The following is a 19292-nucleotide window of genomic DNA, read 5'->3' on the forward strand; positions in this document are numbered from 1 at the left end:
CCCAGGGGGCCGGCCAACCAACCAAAGTCTCATGCCTCCCCAAAGCCCTTGGGTGTTGACTGGGATCATCTTCCATTCCTGAGGCATCTATGACAGGTTAACAGCATTCCCATTTTATGCAGCAGAAAAGAGAGGCCCAGAGAGGTGAAGGGATTTGCCCAGGGTCAAAGTAGAGTGGGAACTGGGATCAGGACAGCCTCCTGACTGCCGTCCAGTGCTCTGTTCCCTTCTCCGTTATGGCACTATTTCAGAATATGGGACTCCAGGCCATGGGGAAGGAAAGACACATAGAGCAAGAATCTCTCCAATTGTTTCTTTCTTTATCCTCCCTGGCATCCCAGACTCAGCTTCTAAAAGGCTGGAGCCCCAGACTGCCTTCCAGCTGAGCATCTGCAGATGTGAGGAGCCCTGCCTGAGCCCCTCCAAGCAGGAACCCCTCCAGATCAGGATGCATGGCTGTGTTCCAGGAGGCTGGGTGTTCGAGCCATTGACCCTCTGCAGTCAATTTGCTCCAGTTTCATAGAATGTTCCCACAGTCAGATGGCTGTGGGAACCCAGACCTGGGCCCCTGGAGCTTTCCCCACTAGCTTGCTCCTTGGAGCAATGACCAGACCATCCGTGCAGATTTATGTTTCCTGAGGCCTAGAGGCTCCCTTCTCTCGTAGCCTGTGTGACCTTTCCCGTAGCTGTCTCCACTTGCTCATGGCTTCTTCACCTGAAAAAAAAAAAGGCTCTGCCCAGGGAGCTGTGCTCCAAGAGAAGACAGGACAGCTTGGCACAGTGCCATGGCCTATCTGGCCAGGGTAAGAACAACATGTCCCTGAATGGAATTTGTGGAAGTTAAGCCTACTTGGAGTAGATGCTTGCTGTATCTATGGGATCATCTCCCAGTGTGGGGCCAATGCCAAGCCCTTTCAGGTAGTGAAATGAGAAGCAGAGGGCTGAGCTGGGGGAAGCTCTGGTGGGATGTCAGGTGAGGGTAGCTCCAGGGTGGGTGGATGGAAAGGAAGAGTCATCCTGCCTCTATTTATGATATGACGGTAATATGAGACAGAGGAACATGAGAAATGCCATATGAGGTCACACACATGACCCACCTGTGCCAGACTCTCTCTGACATTTGTTCCTAGGGACTTGCTGGCCAGGAAGCCATCTGACGAGCCAGTGGTGTTTTCCCACACAGCCTGGAATGGTGGAGGGCTGGGAAAGGACTCCTGGCTTCAAATCCCAGCCTCACTGCTTACCTGCTGTGTGACATGAACCTTAACCTCTCTGAGCTTTAACTTTCATCCTATAAAATGAACATTATAATATTTGCCCTGACAATCTCATAGGATTTTTCTGAGGGGCAAAAATCCCTGGAATTCTTGTGAAAGCACTTGGTTAACTATAAAGCAGTGGTGTGGTCCATAGACCAGCAGCCTGTCTACAAACCATTTGTGACTGATTCCTTAGAGAAGCTTGTGCTAGAATATAAACCAATCATCTCTGACCTACAGTAGTTCAGAGGCCAGTTTGTTTATAGTAAGACTTCCTCATTGAAGGAAGCAGGGCTGGGGGCACTGCCTTATCTTACTGTGGATCTGCACTTGGAGCAGTACTACTGTAAACACTCCACACGTGTCTGTCTCTCATCTTAAACGCCCTTGTCTCAGCTACCCTACTCTCCCCCAGCCCCACCAGCCTATGCACCTGTTGAATGCTTACTCATTTTTCAAGATGCAGCTCAAGCATCTCCAAAAAGTCCCTGTAGCAGAGCCAAGCCCTTTCTCCTGGGGCCTCCACTGTATGGGAATTATGAATGAATATCTATCCCCTGACTAGGCTCTGACGTTCTTGAGGTCATATTCATTTCTGTGTCCAGAGACTGACACAGAGGAGCGGCTCCGTGCGTACTTGAGTAAAGGAAAGTTGAAACACATGAAGTTTTGCTACGTCTCGCCTGTTTCTTGGGTGGGTGCGTTACATCTGTTAAAGAGTCTGAACAGCCTCCAAGTGTGGTTGTTGAGATGCGGTCCTGCCTGGAGGCTGGGAAATAAATGAGGCAATGACCCTTAGAAATGAAAAGATTCTGTGGAGCTTTATTCACACAACACACAATTATTAGTCACCTACCCTATGCCAGGCATTGCGTGAGGCATCGGGGGTACAACTTTGAACTAAGTGCATTTCAGAGAACTTGCGTGGTCTACATATGTCGATATCAGCTTATAGAGGTTGGAGTAAGGCCTGTCTCTGATGCCTGGAAGCCCATCATTGGGGCATCCGCCCCTTGATGTTGGGTTAGCTGATCTGTTTGTAGGCTGGTGTTAATGCTATGGGGTTGATCAAAGTCCTGCTTTCTGAAGAATCCCTCAGGGCCTCACCTGCAGGTGAAGAAGAGGGCTGCCATTTAGAAGGCAGAAGCAAGTGGGAAGGGTCGAGGAAGGGCAAAAATAGGGGGAGGAGGGAAGGCTCAGCCTAATTTTCTTAATCCAGAGCATGCTTTCCCTTGATCTACCTGGTTGCCCCTCATCCCATCTCTGATGCAGCTCCTGTACTTGTTGGTCCCTCTCTCCTTTGGGCCACTTCCCCCTGTATCCAGTTTACATCATTATGGCACTTACCAAGCTCCTTTGTAATTATTTGTTTATATGTCTGCTTCTCCTCCTGGGCTGTGAGCTCCACGAGACACAGACCGAGGTTTCATTCTTTTTATCTTTTACCTAGAATGCTTATTTCTTGAATAAATGAATAATTGTCTCCATTTATATAAATTAAGACCCAGGTTCAGAAATACTGTGTCCTGCCTAATGTCACAGGCAGAGCCAGGACACAAGCCAGAACTCCTGACTCCAGATGAGGGCTCTCTCACTGAGACCCAGTCACACCCAGCAGGATGGCCCTGAGGACTATAATTAGAATACCACTCCTCTAGATCAACTTTCCTCTTCTGAGAAGTAGAAACTGAGGCCTAAAAGGGGTAAATGACCTGTGTTCTGAAAATTTGAAAATAATGGCAAAGTAGGGGCCTGAATTAAGTTCTCTAGTCTCTAGGTCAATAAACCTGGAAGTCATTCTTGACATCTCCTTCTCCTTCACAAGTCATCCCATATTCAAATTATTACTAAATCAAATGGATTCTGTCTCCTGATATCTCTCATTTCTCTCTATTGCCATTGACACTGACTCAGTTCAGACCCTCAGCAGCCTGCTTACTCCTCTTCCTCCCCCTAGTGACCTCTGCCCTTTATCCTCCATACTGCACCCAGAGTGATCTTTCTAGAATGCAAACCCAATCATGCCCGTTCCCTTATCAAAATCTTCTCGTGGTTCCCAGTGTCCCAGGAATAAATCTAAATAAAGCCTTAACTTGGTATCCTTTTCATCTGACTCCTCACTTCTCCTGCTCCTTCTCACCATTCAACCCCTATGCTTGGGGAGTTCCCCCAGGTGACCTTCTCCATGCCCAACTCCAGCCTTAAAAACCTCTCACTCGGCTCTGGAGTTCCCAGTTTCAGTCCTGAGGCCTTGGAACTAGATCTTTCTCTGACCAGTCCCTTCAGGTTGATGAACTGGCTGCATATCTGCTTGGCTTTGGTTATCATTTCAGACTCACCGTGATGCCATTGACAATCCCTGTGGGTTGGTCCAACAGCATCTCCATCCCTACCTGCATCCCCACTCAACTCTCTGAGCTGCTCTGGGCCCTGAGTTGACAGCCATTGTCTGGAAGGGCTAACAGAATGAATGAATGAATGAATGATTGCACTTTCTTTCCTACTTCCTGCTCAGACACCCAGGGCCCTCGTCCTATGCTGTAGTTCTTAGACATGTCTTGCTGTAGCTCCTCTTTCTCCAGGCCCAATCTCCCTGAAGTGGACCATTCTCCAAAATAATCTTAGCCTTCATTTCTCTATCCCCCAATCAAAATTTCCGTCCCCTGCAGGTGGCTGATACGGAGCAGGGGGTGCAGGCATGAGCCTCAGGAGGCATGGAGTTTAGTCCCAGGCCTGTCCTTTAACTCCTGTGTAACTCATCAGTTAAAGGTTTCTTCTTCCAGAACTATCTGAGGCTCAGGAAGATCATAAACGTAACAGGTCGCCATTTGTGTAAAAGCTCAAGGCCCAGAGAAAAGCTCAGACTGTGGGAGATGCTTTCCTGAGCAAGGCTTTCCTTTTTCCTGATGCCTAGCCCTGCCTGTCTTCCTGAATTGAAGACCACCAACCCACCGCTGCTTTTCTGCTTTTTCTAATCCCCATGTCCAGACTGGGACTGGGATTGTAGCCTCCCCATCAGAACTACTGGTAGCAACAAGGCTCAGAATAAGTCACTTGGCCTTGTTTTATCTTACACATCCTGGCAACATCTTTCTGAGTCAGACAGAGCAGGTATTAATATCCCCATTCTATAGCTAAGGAAACCAAGCCCCAAAACGTGGAAATGCTTGTTCACAGTCACAGAACCAAGTGGCATAACCAGGATTCAACGCCAAGTTTCTTGGACCTAAAACTGTCTTGCTGCCCCTTGTAGACCAGAGTGATGTAATTGACCAGGGGCCCTTGCCCCTCCTCTCCTTCCCTTCCTTCCACTTATTGGAATGCTGGGAATACAAAAGACAGGCTCAGGGGCATAGACTTAATCCAAGGTGATGAGAGCTGTTTTTGATAGAGACACAGACCTCACAGAGAGCTCTGGGGCCCAGGGCAGGGAGCTGGCATGCCACTGTGTCTGGAGACAGAAACGTGCATCTTTCAAATAAACATATAAACTCGATACACACAAACGTGCACGGGGAGGGGAGCAATCATCACCTCTAAAGGAGAACGTGCTTCAATTTGCCCGTCTTGTATTAGACTCCGTTCAAACTCAATGTGAAAAGCTCCTGGGGCCAGAGAGACAGGCAGGTACCCACTTCCAGTCCTCTTTGTTGAGACCGTCTTGAAAAGTGGCCTGTCAGCACGGCATTGGAGGGTAACTGACATTCTTCTTTTAGGCTAACTGGGAGGGGTGTAGACCTCTCCCTACATCTGTGGGTGAAGATTCTTGGTTTTCTAACCTGCAGGAGAGACTGGGGTAGGCTTGTACAGACAGATTCAAGCCAGCCCCAAGCAGCTCCTAAAATGAGCACTAGGCACCAAAGGGAGAGAACGCTCAGAAGTTCTTTTCCAAGGAATCACCCACAGCACCACCCCTCAGCGCCAGCTCCCTCGCACACACTCGACTCCCTGCAGTCCTTGAGAATCCCCCTACCCGGCCAGTCCCCTTGGCTAGGAGTCCCTTAGCCTGGATGAGTCCCTGTGCCTGTGTGCCCTTCATTTCCACTTGGTTCTAAAGGGATGAAGTGACGGCAGCACTAGCCCAGGAGCAGCCACTCACCAGCTTCACTTCACAGCTCGAGCCTCAGTTTCCGCAACTGTAAACTAATGGGAATGATATCACTACCCTGACCATCTCACAGGCCTGTTGGGGAGAGGAAGTGACATCATCCACGTGAAAGTGTTTTGCAAATTCTAAGCTGTGATTATGCTGCTGATGATTATCAGTATTATTATGTTCACCACCTGGTCTGGGCCAGGAGACCCAGGGAACGACTCCAGGTGGAGTCTGGAAACGTTTTGCAGGAAGTAATCCATAAGGCTCATGGGGATGGCTGGTTAAAATGTCCCTGAGTGACATTTTAGGGATAGCGGGAGAAGGAGGCTGCTGTCCTCTCAGAGAGGTATGCACTGTAGTGTTTCCCTGTGTTCTTTCTGGAAGAGCCAACCTCCCGTGCTGCTGAGGGCAGTCACTTTCTGGGATCAGCACCTGCACTCCCAGCTGACACTAACTGGTTCTCAGCACAAGTCTGTCTGCTCAGCAGAAGCACTAAATGGCTGCGAAGAGCTCATGTTTCGGAGCCTCCCAGAATAGGACCCACAAACGGGAGGAGGCTAAGAACGAGTCCCATGCCCCTGGATTTCCATTCCCAGGGCTGGGCCTCCCTTAACCACTGGAACACATTTTGTCTATGCAGTATCTAAGGCTCCCAGTGTAAGAGGACCTACAAATACCATCTAATTCCATAGCTTGAGGGGCCAGCTGTATGAGCCACACCAAATTGGGCAGATTCAAGAAGCAAATCAAAGCAGCCTTATGTTTAAATCCAAGTGTGATCTCCTAGAAAAGCTTAATACTAAGAGTTCAGGTTCTAGGGTAAGATACACTTGGACTCAAATTCTAAGTCATCCATTTACAATTTGGAGGATCTAGAGCTTTCTTATCTGCCAAAAGGTTAAAAAAAAAAAAAAGATACTAACCTCTTTGGGTTGTTGTGAGGAATGAATGGGATAATGGAGATGCTTGACAAGTAGTTGGTATTCAAAAATTCTTGTGGTTCTGAATTTCTCTCTCTCTCTCTCTCTCTTTTATTTATTTATTTTTTTGCTGAGGAAGATCTTCCCTGAGCTAACACCTGTGCCAATCTTTCTCTATTTTATATGTGGGTCACCACGACAGCATGGCTGACGAGTGGTGTAGGTCTGCGCCCAGGATCTGAATCTGCAAACCTGAGCTGCCAAAGTGGAGCGCACCAAACTTAACCACTACGCCTAGGGGTCAGCCCATGAATTTCTTGATCTAAGATGCTTTCACTCTAGAAGATAGATAAACAAAGCACAAGACTGTAATTATTTGTCATAAGAAAATTAGTCCAACTGTCCAAGCTAGAAACCTAGGCATCATTCTTGACTCCGCCCCTGCCCTCAATCTCCAAGGTCAATCAGCTGGGTCTAACTCCCAAATATCTTTTCTATCTGTACCCTTTTCAAAGCCTCTTTACCAATCGAAGCCATAATATGACACATATTACCTCTTTATTGATCTGTTTATTCATCAGAGACATGGACAATCAGACAATTAGTCATCATATGAGATAACCAGTGTTCCCAGAAGGAACAAATGATATGGTCCTGGGCAGCACTGTCCTGGGGAAATGTACCATTTCAAGCAGACTGCTGAAATTGCTGAGGATGGCTTGCAGATCTCCTTAACTTCTGGCGAGAGAGGCCCTTCATGATCTGGTCCCTGCCTTTCTCTCTAGCTTTCCCTTGTGATTCTCCCCCACGTAGTACTTTGCATGTTCATCAAACAGAGTTATTTGCTGTTTGCTGGACAAGCCACGCTCTCTTGCTTTTTTGCACGTGCTATTCCCTCTGCTCTTTCCCCTGAGTTTTATTGAGATATAACTGATATACAGCACTGTATAAGTTTAAGGTATACAATGTAATGATTTGACTTATAGATATTGTGAAATGATTACCACAATAGCTTTAGTTAACATCCATTATCTCATATAGATACAAAAGAAAGGAGACAAAGAAAAAAATCCTTTTTTCCTTTTGATGAGAATTTTTAGGATCTACTCTCTTAACAACAGCTTTTAATATCTTTCACCTTTCTCACTTGGGCAAATCCTACTAGTCCTTTGGACTTGGTTAAGGTTTCACTTTCTCTTGGAAGCACCCTCTGGCTTCACCTACCCTCCCCCCACCTCAAGGATAGATTAAGTGCCCTCTCCTAGGCTCCCAGGACATCCTTTAAATTCTTTCATAGCGCTTGTCACACTCCGTGGCCATCAACGATTTATTTGATGGTCTCCCCCTGTAGCTGGTGAGCCCCTTGAGGGCAAGGACTCGTCTTAACTCCTCTTCGTATACTGTACTCACAGTGGTGCCTAACACAGGGATGGGTGCTGCTAACCATGTCTCATGAAATCAATGAGCTTGGGGAAGAGCGCATCAGTTCTAGAATTCCTACAAAGGGCTGCCTTCTTGACCTGCCTTACAGCGTCTGCTTATTTCTGTAACCAGAGGTCAGTGGGCAACAGTGACCTACTGTGAGTTTACAGCACAAGTTACTTCTCCAAGGCAGCCCAGTTGGCGAGTGAACTGATTCGAGGCTGCATTTCAGTCTTAGTAATGCTGGGTCTATTTCAGATTTGCCTTATTTCTGGGGCATAGCTCTGGAAATGGGGAACAGAAACCTAGGCAGTTTCCCTGGTTCCCTTCTCCTCCGCATGGTGAGATGCTGAAGTGCTCAGCCTCTTCGTGGAAGCTTTCTGCTTGGTGGATCAGCATGACTCCATGCTGCTTGTGCATAGACAAACAGCTTCAAGAAGAAAAGCATCTCAGATCGTCACACTCACTTCATTGTGCTCCCTTCTCTCTTGATCCCTCTATTCCTGGCTCCTTTGGTGACCCTGAACATCGATTTATGCCAAAAGCTCTACTTGGCCACCGCTTTCTGCTTGGTTTCCCAGTCTCTCATCCTAAACTGATTTTGAGCCGGCAGATTCCTTGAGGGGAAAAGCAGCAAAGAACGTCAGGTTCACCTCAAGGAGTTTCCTCCCTTCTCAGAGACCTGGGCCCCTCAAGTTCTGGCTTCCACGGTAACACTCTAATGCCCTCATCTATTTTAAAGACCGGCTTTCCTCTGGTTTGTCAATGGGAGGTCTGGCCTGTTGCAAATTATTCGGATGCAGCTGACACTGCCGAAAGTAAAGTCAGTTGTTTCTCCTTTTTTTTAAAAAAAATTCCACTTAAAGGTGATTTTCACCTGAAGAGAAATTCTGGATGGGTCTCAAGATGATAAAAATTGATCTGAGTCATTACATCATAAAGGGTCATTATGAAGCAAATTCAACCATATGCACTTAGAGAAAACAGCCATTTAAATATTGTGGGCAATTCTGTTTAATAAACCATTCTACTCAATAAAGGTATGCTCCAGAAGGAATGGGAGATGGGAGACATGAATCTCGCGTTCTCTCAGTCAGCTCCAGTGAAAGCTACTTGCCAGACTGAAAGGGATTCTAGAATAAAAAGAGACAATACAATGTTTGCACAATATGGTCCCTAAAAGCCAGCTGCCTTAGCTGAAGAAATACTGGTTTATTTCTGTACATGTTGCGACTGTCATGGATTTATTGAAAAATGGTATTTCAGTTTCCAAAATGATACCTTTATAAGAGATTTCCTATGCTATTTTGAATTCTATGCAATTTTCACCTTGCATGCTAATTCTCAAGGTCTATCTCTGTGTCAATTTTAACTCAACCCATGGGGCACCCATTTTTCTGCTCTAATTACCTTAGGGGCCCAGTGTTCAGGAAAAGAACCTTTATGTGAGAAGGGTCAGCACACCCTTCTAGACATTTGTGAGGTGGGAGCCACCCTCAGGAATAAAAGAAGACAAAAATCCAGAGGCACCTCTGTTCCCATGTCAATATGGAGTCAGGAGCTGAAAAAAAGCAACTGAAAGATACCCTAATCTTTGTTAATTCCACACTTTTATCTTTCTGCTATCTTCAGCCTGTTTTCCCTAGGCGATTAAGATGAAAAGGGCCTCTCTGGAGGAAAGCAGAACGTCAAGGGTTGGGAAGTGGTAGCTCTGAAGAGCCTGGGTAGTGCCCGGAGGGTCCAGGACCTGTGAGAGGGAGGGGAGGAAGCCTCAGCGGGAAGCCCGGGCTTCATCAAGTCTTACCTTAAGACTCATGGACATTTATTATAATTTTATAAAAATGTACTTGAAAATTTTGCTAGGCTGTTTCAGATGAGAGCGAGACCCTTATGTGCGATACAAGAAGAGAAATTTGCTTTTCTCTGAGAGGGAGGTGGGAGAAGATGAGGCGGACAGGGAGGAAGTGGTAGTGGGGAGGGAGGGAAAGAGCCAGCAAGGTGGAGAGAGGCTGGGGGAGGAAGGTAGAAGATTCTATGCTACTTCTATGCTGGGGATGCTGAAGAAGGCTTTAAGCATCATGTTTCGTAGTGTTCCCTTTAAAGCCCTCGTATTAGTTTCCTAGAGCTGCCACAAGAAAGTACCACAAACTGAGTGGCTTAAACGGTAGAAATGTGTTGCTTCACAGGTCTGGAAGCTAGAAGTCCAAGACCAAGGTGTTGGCAGGGTTGGTTCCTTCTGAGGACTCAGGAAGACTGTTCCGTGCTTCTTCCCTACTTTCTGGTGGTTTGCTGAAAACCTTTGTCATTCCTTAGCTTGTGGAAGCATCACCCTGGTCTCTGCCTTCATCTTCACATGGCATTAGGGCCCACCCTAATGTAAATGACTTCATTTTAACTCAATACCTCTGCAAAGAACCTGTCTTCAAACAAGATCACCTTCTGAGAGACTACGGATTGGGATTCCAGCATATCTTTCGTGGGGGACACAATTCAAAGCATGACAACCTTCTTCTCCCTCCTCACCAAATCGCAAGGGCTGGTGGGAGCTGGATTTTACCAGAATTCTCATGGGTAGGGCCACTGCAGCCAGAGGCAACACACGCACAAGCAGGGGCTGTCCGCGGAAGGGGGCCATGGGCTCACAGAAAAGTTGAAGAAACCTCGGCATGTCTACCGGTCATCCACTCTGGGGTGCTAGAAAATTCTGTTGAAAGCACGTGTCAATGTTTTATCACAATCATACTACAAGTGAAAAGGCTTCCAGGAGGCCCCTTCCAAGATTCACTTTTGGAAGGAATATTTCCTAGGAAAAGAAAATGGTTGCATCATTATCAGACTGAGATACAAAAAGAAAAGAAAGATTGTTTAGTGAAACAATTGACTAAACACTGGGACTACTGACTGACAGTCAGCAGGTGGAGCATTGGGGGATTAAGTTCCCAGAGCAAAGCTTAATCTCATTAAAGTTGATCAGAACATTGATTAGTTGATTGTTTTATCAGGAATGTTCATTTCTTCCCAGAAGTAGATTTTGAATTATATCAATCAAAAAGGTTCTGTCCTAAACCAGATGTAAATGGTTTTTTTCTTACAGAGGTTCCAACCTGTTTGGCCCCAGCTGGCATGGTAAGGATCCGATGTCCCAGTGGCAGTCCTTTCACAGACACTTCTCCTTCCTTGCCCTCAGGGTCGTCCCCACACTTACGGCCTCCATAGGAGCAGCTCCTGCCCAGGCTGTCCCCACACCCCAAGAGATGGGAACCATTCTCCCCTTATCGAGTTCAGACTCCCCCTCAAGGCCCTTGGTTCCTTTCTCTTATCTTACCTCAGTCCACCTCCTCTTGGCTCCCTGTCCACCATCCCCACTGGCCTCCTTTCTGTTCTTCCGACTTGTCAAACTCTTTGCTGTTTGAGGGGTCTTTGCACACTTGCTGTTCCCTCTGCCTGGAATGTTCTTCGGCAGAGCTAGCTCCTTCTCACCGTCCCGGGCTGTGACACCTCCTCACAGAGGCTTTCCCTATCCAAATAGGGAATCGCTTCCTTCGCAGAACTTAGGACCATCCATCTTTATCTTGTCCTTTTCTCCTGTCAGCCTCCCCCACTAGAATGTTAAAGGCATATGGGCAAGAAACTTGTCTGTTCACTACAGTATCCAAGTGTTTGGCCCATATAGCCGATGCTCAATAAATTGTTGGTGATTGTTGAATAAATATATGGGGAACCTGCGGTTCAGAGTAGTTGAGTCAGTTGCATAAGATCACACAGCTTTAAGGGGTGGGATGGGAAAACTAGTTTGACTTACTCCAAAGCCCCTACTCCTTTTACTATTCCTGTTTGTCTTGTTTATCTCTTAACCCTGGGGGTCCTCAACCCTCCTGGGTTCTTAGGTATCCTCAGTCTACGGGCCTGATCGCAGAAGAGCTAATTTCCCTCTCGCTTTCCCTTGAGCCGGAGGACACAAATCCCTTCTGACGCTGAGGGTCCCCTGGACAGTCCTTTGGTGCCCAGTTTGCTCTGAGCCAGTTGCCCTTCCATTGGAAGCACACAAGACACAACCTGGGCACCCCGAAAGCATCTCTCCTTCTCCACCTTAGAAGCCTTTCCCTCCCAACTCACTCGACAAACGGTCGTTAAACACCTACTCTGAGCCAGGCTGTTCCAGGAGCTGCCATGCCATCCTGCTTCTCTCAATCAGGGCTTTCTGTCACCGCTCTGCTCCATCTCATTTCCTGCTCAGTTTCTCTAAAGCACAAACAAATCGATAACCTCTTCTCTCTTTTCTCTTCATTAGCCCCTTTCCTGCAGGGTCTCAGGACCGGGGCCATGCTCACACCTGCCTGGTCCTGTCCCGGGGGTACATGCAAGCTAATAATCCATCCTAGCACAGCACAAGCATTAGCATTTCAAAAACTCCTGTTTACATTGTAGTTACTCCCACTCAGCACAGCACCTGAGGCTCAAATCCAAACGGATTTGGAGGCAAAGGGTTTCAAGTATTATATTTCCATATAAGGTGCCTGGCATGATCCAGACACACAAAGCCTGTGGCAAAACCCCCCAACCTTTTTCTGTAAACTCCAACCCAGATACTAAGGGGGCAGGTTGGTCTTGCCTAGCCTTGCCTTTTCTCAGATGTTTGTCCAGGACAAGTCTAAAATTAACCCCACCCCCACCTGGTGCTAACACTCAGCTGGAGCAACATGGGGCCAGTTACTTTTAGAAACCATCCCTTTGGGGCTTAGAGCTGAGCAACAAAAACAGGTGATGGAAAGTGGGCTGGGAACCTGCAAGGCAGGGAAGAAGAGCCGGATCAAGTTCAGAAGCTGAGATGGAATGCCAGATCCAGGGACCAGGGCTGCAAATCCAGGCTGACGTCGTGGTCATGGTCAGATCAAGGAGAAATAGCACAAAACTAAGGCAGAAGTGCCCATAGCTCTTCTTGCAATGCTAAGGTGGGGGGGGGAGGAGGTCCAGGGAGGAAAGCAGAGGATGTTTATCAGGTACACACTGTGTGCCAGTTGCTTTTTATATGGTGTCTCATTGAGTCTCATTGTCAAGTTCTATTACTTTGTCACTTTTACCATTAACTAAATGGAATGTCAGAGATGTTCAGTAACTTAGCCAATGTCACACAGCCAGTAAATAGCAAAGAGGAGATTGAAATTGTAGCCTATTTAACATAAGGCCTGGTGCTTTCCTCTATTCTGCCTCCAGAAATAACAGGAAGGGAGATTTCAAATCTACCTACAACCCATGAGGATGGACCACCAAGTGGCCTCACTGATGGTTCTCACCCTGGGTCATATCCTAATTTTTTTGGAAGCCTTGACAAAACTACCAATGCTGGGGCACCATCACCCAGAGGTTCTGAGTTAATTGTTCAGGAGCAGGGCCTAAGAATAGGTATTTTGCAATCTCCTGGCAGCTTCTGTTGTGTTCTGCTCTATTGTCAAGAACTAGGTTCAGAGCTTTGTTGCTGATCAGTTCCCCTGGGGTGAGCTGGAGAACGGGGCTGGTGACAGATGTTTGTGCCTAACTCACACGGGTTCCACACCAGACCGGCGGGGCTCCTGACCAGCAATGGCGCTTTTCCACAGAAGATTCTCCAGTTGAGAACGGTCTTCTCAAATTCTGAAGTCGGGCAAAGGATTGAAACAGCATTCCTACGAAGAGGGGCAGAGCCAGGAACCTGGGGACTTAGGAGTCAATAAAGCAGAAATTTTCAAAGAAGTGAGGGGCAGGATCAGCATCCCCTGTCATTCTAATGTGCCCCTGTGCTCCTTTCTCCAACCTGCTGCTGGAAACCATTATAAAGGGAGGAGTCTCCCTCAATATAACTGGCAGGGCTCCACCAAGGAGCGAGAGGTACAGGTGCGTCCGCCTCTGGTTGCACATGGGAGCGTCTGTCCTGGTGCACTTAACTCGCAGCTTCGATGCAGTTTAGCACTGGCTATGTATGTTTGGTGTCCTTTTGATTTCTAGTTGTTTCGCATTTAATTGCTTCAAGCCCTGCCTTTTCTGAACCCTCCTGGAGAGCAAGGACTATGTCCTGTAGGAGAAAGGAAATTACATCAGAAAAACCTCTGATAAGTCCTGGCTGGGACATCTTTAGGTCTTCTTGACTGCATCCTGGCATCAGCTTGGGAATTTTAACAACTTAGTGCCTGGGTCTCAGTTCCTAAGAGTGTGATTTATTTGACCTGGAGTGTGGCATGAACATCATGACTTTTCAAATCTGCCCAGATAATTCTAATATGCATCCAACGTTGAGAATAAAAATTTGAAGGCCAGCAAAAAGCTTTGTGAAAAAAAATTGTAATACATAATGGTTATGTCTGCGGGGTGAGTAATAGGGTGATTTTATTCATTTTACTTTTGCTAATCTGTGTTCTCTGTTTCTCCACATGGTTATATAATTTTTAAAAGTGAGGCTAAAACACAAATTAAACTGGATTAGGTTTTCCCAAATTGTCTGCTTTTTCAGGGATAGATCACTGATAATTTATACCAGATTGGGATGTGTCCTGATCAGATACTATTTTCATTCACTCACCAAATATTTACCGAGAGCCCCCTGTATTCCACATGATAGACACTGGACATACAGGAGTGTGTTTCACAAGTACAGGCTCTGCTCTCATGAGGTTTACATCTAATGGAGATCAACCATCCAACAAGCAAATACAGTGCTCTGACTTCAAGGAGGTGTTCTAGTTGGTACATATGGCTCAGTATTATATATTGTTCTGTAAATAACGATAACATAAACTGCAAATATCTGGCTTACACTTCCCCTCTTGTGTCTAAGGCAGATGTTGCTTATTAACTATGTCACCCCTTTCTGCTGAAGCTCAGTATCTTTTCAACATTATCAATCAGTCTGAGGTGGTGCTTGAAGTGAAACATCTTTATTATTTCAGGAAAGAGCTATGAACTACCTTGTTGAAGGTAAACTAGATGACTCAAAAGATAATTGAAGCCTTCTGGTATGGCCAAGTAGTTCCTACTGGACCAGGCCTCTAATAGATAACAGCTATAAACTCTGGACAAAACATGAGAACAACCAGTTGAAGATATTGGAGAGAGAACAAAAATAGGCAGAACTGGAGGAGACTGAACCATTGGAAGAAGAGACTGGCATGGCGTGAGTTTCCTGATTTATGGCTTTTAGCCTAAGAACAGGGCCCTGTCTGTGATATGCAGGGCAGAGGGGAAGCCCTGCGCTCTATGGGTAAACTCTGCCCAGATTTCTGGCTGATCCCTGAACTATATATGTGAGAGGCAGACTTTAAGAACCCCAGGTTCAGCTAAAAGAGCTGAGAGGAAATTACAGCTGCTACAGGGAAGATAGGATTTTGTAGTTTGAGTTCAGCAACTTTACAGGCCTGAATAAATAAAAGTCAATACTTATCAGAAGAGCATAAAAGAATCCAGACTTTCTACAACACATCTTTCATAATGACCAGGATGCACTCCAAAATTATCCAACATACAACAAAACAAGAAAACATGACTCATTTTAAAAAGAAAAACAACAGAGATCAACTCTAAGGTGACCTAGATGATGGAATTAGCAGACAAGAATTTTTTTTTCTGCTTTTTCTCCCCAAATCCCCCTTGTACAAGATTGCATATTTTAGGTATGGGTCCTTCTAGTTGTGGCATGTGGGATGCCACCTCAGCATGGCCTGATGAGTGGTACCATGTCTGTGCCCAGAATCCGAACCTGTGAAACCCCAGGCCGCCAAAGCAGAGCATGTGAACTTAACCAGTCAGCTATGGGGCTGGCCCCAGCAGACATGAATTTTAAAGAAGTTGTCATAACTAACTACACATATGCACATTGTGCTCAAATATGTAAAGGAAAATATGTTCATAATGAGTGAAAAAATAGAAAATCTTAGCAGATAAATAGAAACCATAGAAAAATAATCACATGAAAATATAAGAACTGAAAAATAAACATCTCAAATAAAAACTCAATGGATGTGCTCAAAAGCACAAGGGAGATGAAAGAAGGAAAAGTCAGTGAACTAGAAGATAGATCAACAGAAATGATCCAAACTGAGGAACAGAGGTTTAATAAATATACAAAGACTTGTAGATCTTCACAACAATATTAAAAGGTCTAATATACATATAATTGGAGTCCCAGAAGGAGAGGAGAGAAAGAGTGACACAGAAAGGTATTTGAATAAATAACAAGTGAAAAGTTCATAAATTTGCTGAAACATATATTTACAGACTCTAAAACCTCAATAAAACCAAGAAAGATTAATATCAAAAACAAAGAGAATAAAGCAAAAATAAAAACACAGGCTGAAAATCAATAACAAAGAGAAAATTGACAAAACAATGCTGAGAGAAATTGAAGATGTAAATAAATGGAGAGGTATACCAAGTTAATGGATTGAAAGACAGTATTGTTATGATGGCAAATATCAAACTGATCTATGGATTCAGTACAATCCTAATCATAATTCTACAATGCTTTTTAGTCAAAATTGACTGGCTGGTTCTAAAACTTCTACAGAACTACAAAGAACTTAGAATATTCAAAGAAGTCTTGGAGAAAAGTCAAAGTTGTAGACTTACACTACTCGACATCAAGACTTACTCTAAAGCTATAATAATCATGACAGTGTGGCACTGACACAAGAATCAACAAACAGATTGATAGAACAGAATAAAGAGCCCAGAAATAGACCCACATTTGTATGTTTATTTTATTTTCAACAAAGATATCAAAACAACCCAATTGGAAAAAGAAAGTCTTTCAACAAATGGTGCTGAAATAACTACATGATCATATGGAAACAGATTAACCTTGCTCTAAATCATACTATCTACAAAAATCGTTTTGGATGGACCATAGACGTAAATGAAGAGCTCAATAAAACTTCCAGGAGAAAACGTGGGAGAATCTCTCTGTGACTTGGGGGAAGACAAAAACCAAAAAAAAAAAAGAAAACCTTAGACTTAATAAAAATGAATCCTCTGTTCATTAGAGGAAATATCTTTAAGAAAATGTATAGGCGGGCCAGTCCCCAGGGCCTAGTGGTTAAGTTTGGTGGGTTCTGCTTCAGCAGCTCAGGTTCAGTTCCTGGGCGTGAACCTATACCACTTCTCTGTCAGTGGTCATGCTGCGGTGGCAACCCACATACAGAATAGAGGAAGATTGGCAGCAGATGTTAGCTCAGGGTGAATCTTCCTCAGCAAAAAGAGGAAGATTGGCAACAGATGTCAGCTCAGGGCAAAGCTTCCTCAGCAAAAAAAGAAAGAGAGGGAGAGAAAATGTATAGGCAAGCCACAGGGCAGGAGAAAATATTTGCAAAAATGTGTCTGGCAAAGAATTGGTATCTTGGATATACTAAGAACTCCTAAAACTCAATAACAAAACGACAAACAACTCAATTTAAAAATGGTCAAAAGATTTGAATGGACACTTCACAAAAGATGGTAAATGAATGGCCAATAAGCACATAAAAAACATTCGACATCTTTAGTTACCAAGGACATGCAAGTTAGAATGACAGTGAGATATCACTCCACATTTACCAGCATGGCTAAAATTAGACTGACAACACCAAGTGTTATCAGAAGGATATAAAGCAACTAAAACTCTTATGCATTGTTGGTAGGAGGGGAAAATGGTATGAAAACATTGGAAAAGATCTCCAAATTTCTTATAAATTAAATACACATCTACCGTAAGACCCAGCAATTCCACTCCTAGGTGTTTACTCAAGGGATATGAAAACACTTGTCCACAAAGGATGCGTCCAAAAATGTTCTTATTAGCTTTGTTCATAATAGCCCCAAACTGGAAAACCAGGAGTCTGTCAATAGGATACTGGATAAACTGTGGCCTATTTATGCAGTAAAGTACTATTCATCAATGAAAAGAAACCAACTACTGATACAAACAACAACATGGATGGATGAATCCCAAAAACACGCTGAGTGAACAAAAATTTCCACAAAAGAATACAAATTGTATGATTCCATTTATATGAAGTAGTAGAATAGGTGAAACTGATCTGTGGTGAAAAAATCAGAAGATTGGTCCCCTCTAGGAGTGTTGAGGCAGGAGTTTCCCGGGAAGGGACATGGGGAAACATTTTAGGGTGATGGTTATGTTCTGTACCTTGATAGGGGTTTGGATTGCACAGGTGTAGGCATTTATAGGAACTCATCAAATTATACGCTAACAATTTTTGCATTGTACTGTGTATGAATTTTATCTGAAAGGAAAAAAGGAATGGTAAACAAATATCAAACTCTGGTTAATAACATTGAAGTATTTTGGGGGAATGTATTAGTATCTACAACTTACTTTGAAACACAATAACAGAAATAATTGAATGAGCTGCTGGATGGGTAGAGGAATGGACAGATAATCAATAAATGATAAAGCAAATATAGTAAAATAGTTGAAGAAACTATGTGGTGACTATATGGGTGTTCACTGTAAAATTCTTTTAGCATCTAAGTTTGACAATTTTATGATGGAATGTTGAGAACAAAAGATAATTGAAGATAATTGGCAGATTGCCTATGAAATGGAATCCTGGCCCTAGGAAGACACTGGTGTCTACCTGGTGTACAGGGGAACAGAGCAGACAAAGGAGGCTCCTGGATCCAGAAATTGGCTTCTTTGCTAATGTTGGCAATGAACCTGGGAGCTAAGGCAAAGCAAAGGACCAAGTTCTTGCATCCCGTAAGACTCACTGGCTCATGCTCTCTTTACCTGCCTTGCTTACCAGAGGGTGACTTTAAGAGTTCTCAACAGATATGTTCTAGAAATCTGGAACAGGAAGGAGCTGTCTGACCTCATTTGCTCTCTCTCTATTGAGCACCTACTGTGTGCTACTCTCTGTGCTAGGCTTTGAGAAGGCTATGATGAACAATAAAAAAAAATGGCTCCTGCTCTTTTTTTTGGAGTGAGGAAGATTGGCCCTGAGCTAACATCTGTTGCCAACCTTCCTCTTTTTGCTCGAGGAAGATTGTCTCTGAGCTAAAATCTGTGCCCATCTTCCTCTATTTTGTATGTAGGACACTGCCACAGCATGGCTTGAAGAGCAGTGTGTAGATCCGTGCCTGGGATCTGAACCTGAGAACCCTGGGCCGCTGAAGCGAGTGCGCAACTTAATCACTACACCACCTGGTCGGCACCCCCTGCTCTTTCTCTTTCATCTGAGATTGATGAAACTCTGCTCCTCTTCTACTTCTATCGTTATTTACACCCCAAACAGAAGACTTGCAAGTTCCTTTTATAAGCCGTGTTGACATTTCTTAAATCTCTAAGTTCAAAAACCCCTTGATAAAGGATTTTTTGAATACCATGTCTACTTGTACAAGGGAAACAAAAGAAAAAATAAATAAGTGGGACTTCATCGGACTAAAGAGCTTCTGCAAGGCAAAAGAAACCAGGAACAAAACAAAAAGACAACCCACCAATCGGGAGAATATATTTACAAATCATATATCTGACAAGGGGTTAATCTCCAAAGTATATAAACAACTCACACAACTCAACCACAAAAAAACAAACAACTCCATCAAAAAATGGGCATAGGACATGAACAGATATTT

This window comes from Equus quagga, chromosome 14, assembly GCF_021613505.1.
Source record: "Equus quagga isolate Etosha38 chromosome 14, UCLA_HA_Equagga_1.0, whole genome shotgun sequence".
Lineage (NCBI taxonomy): Eukaryota > Metazoa > Chordata > Mammalia > Perissodactyla > Equidae > Equus > Equus quagga.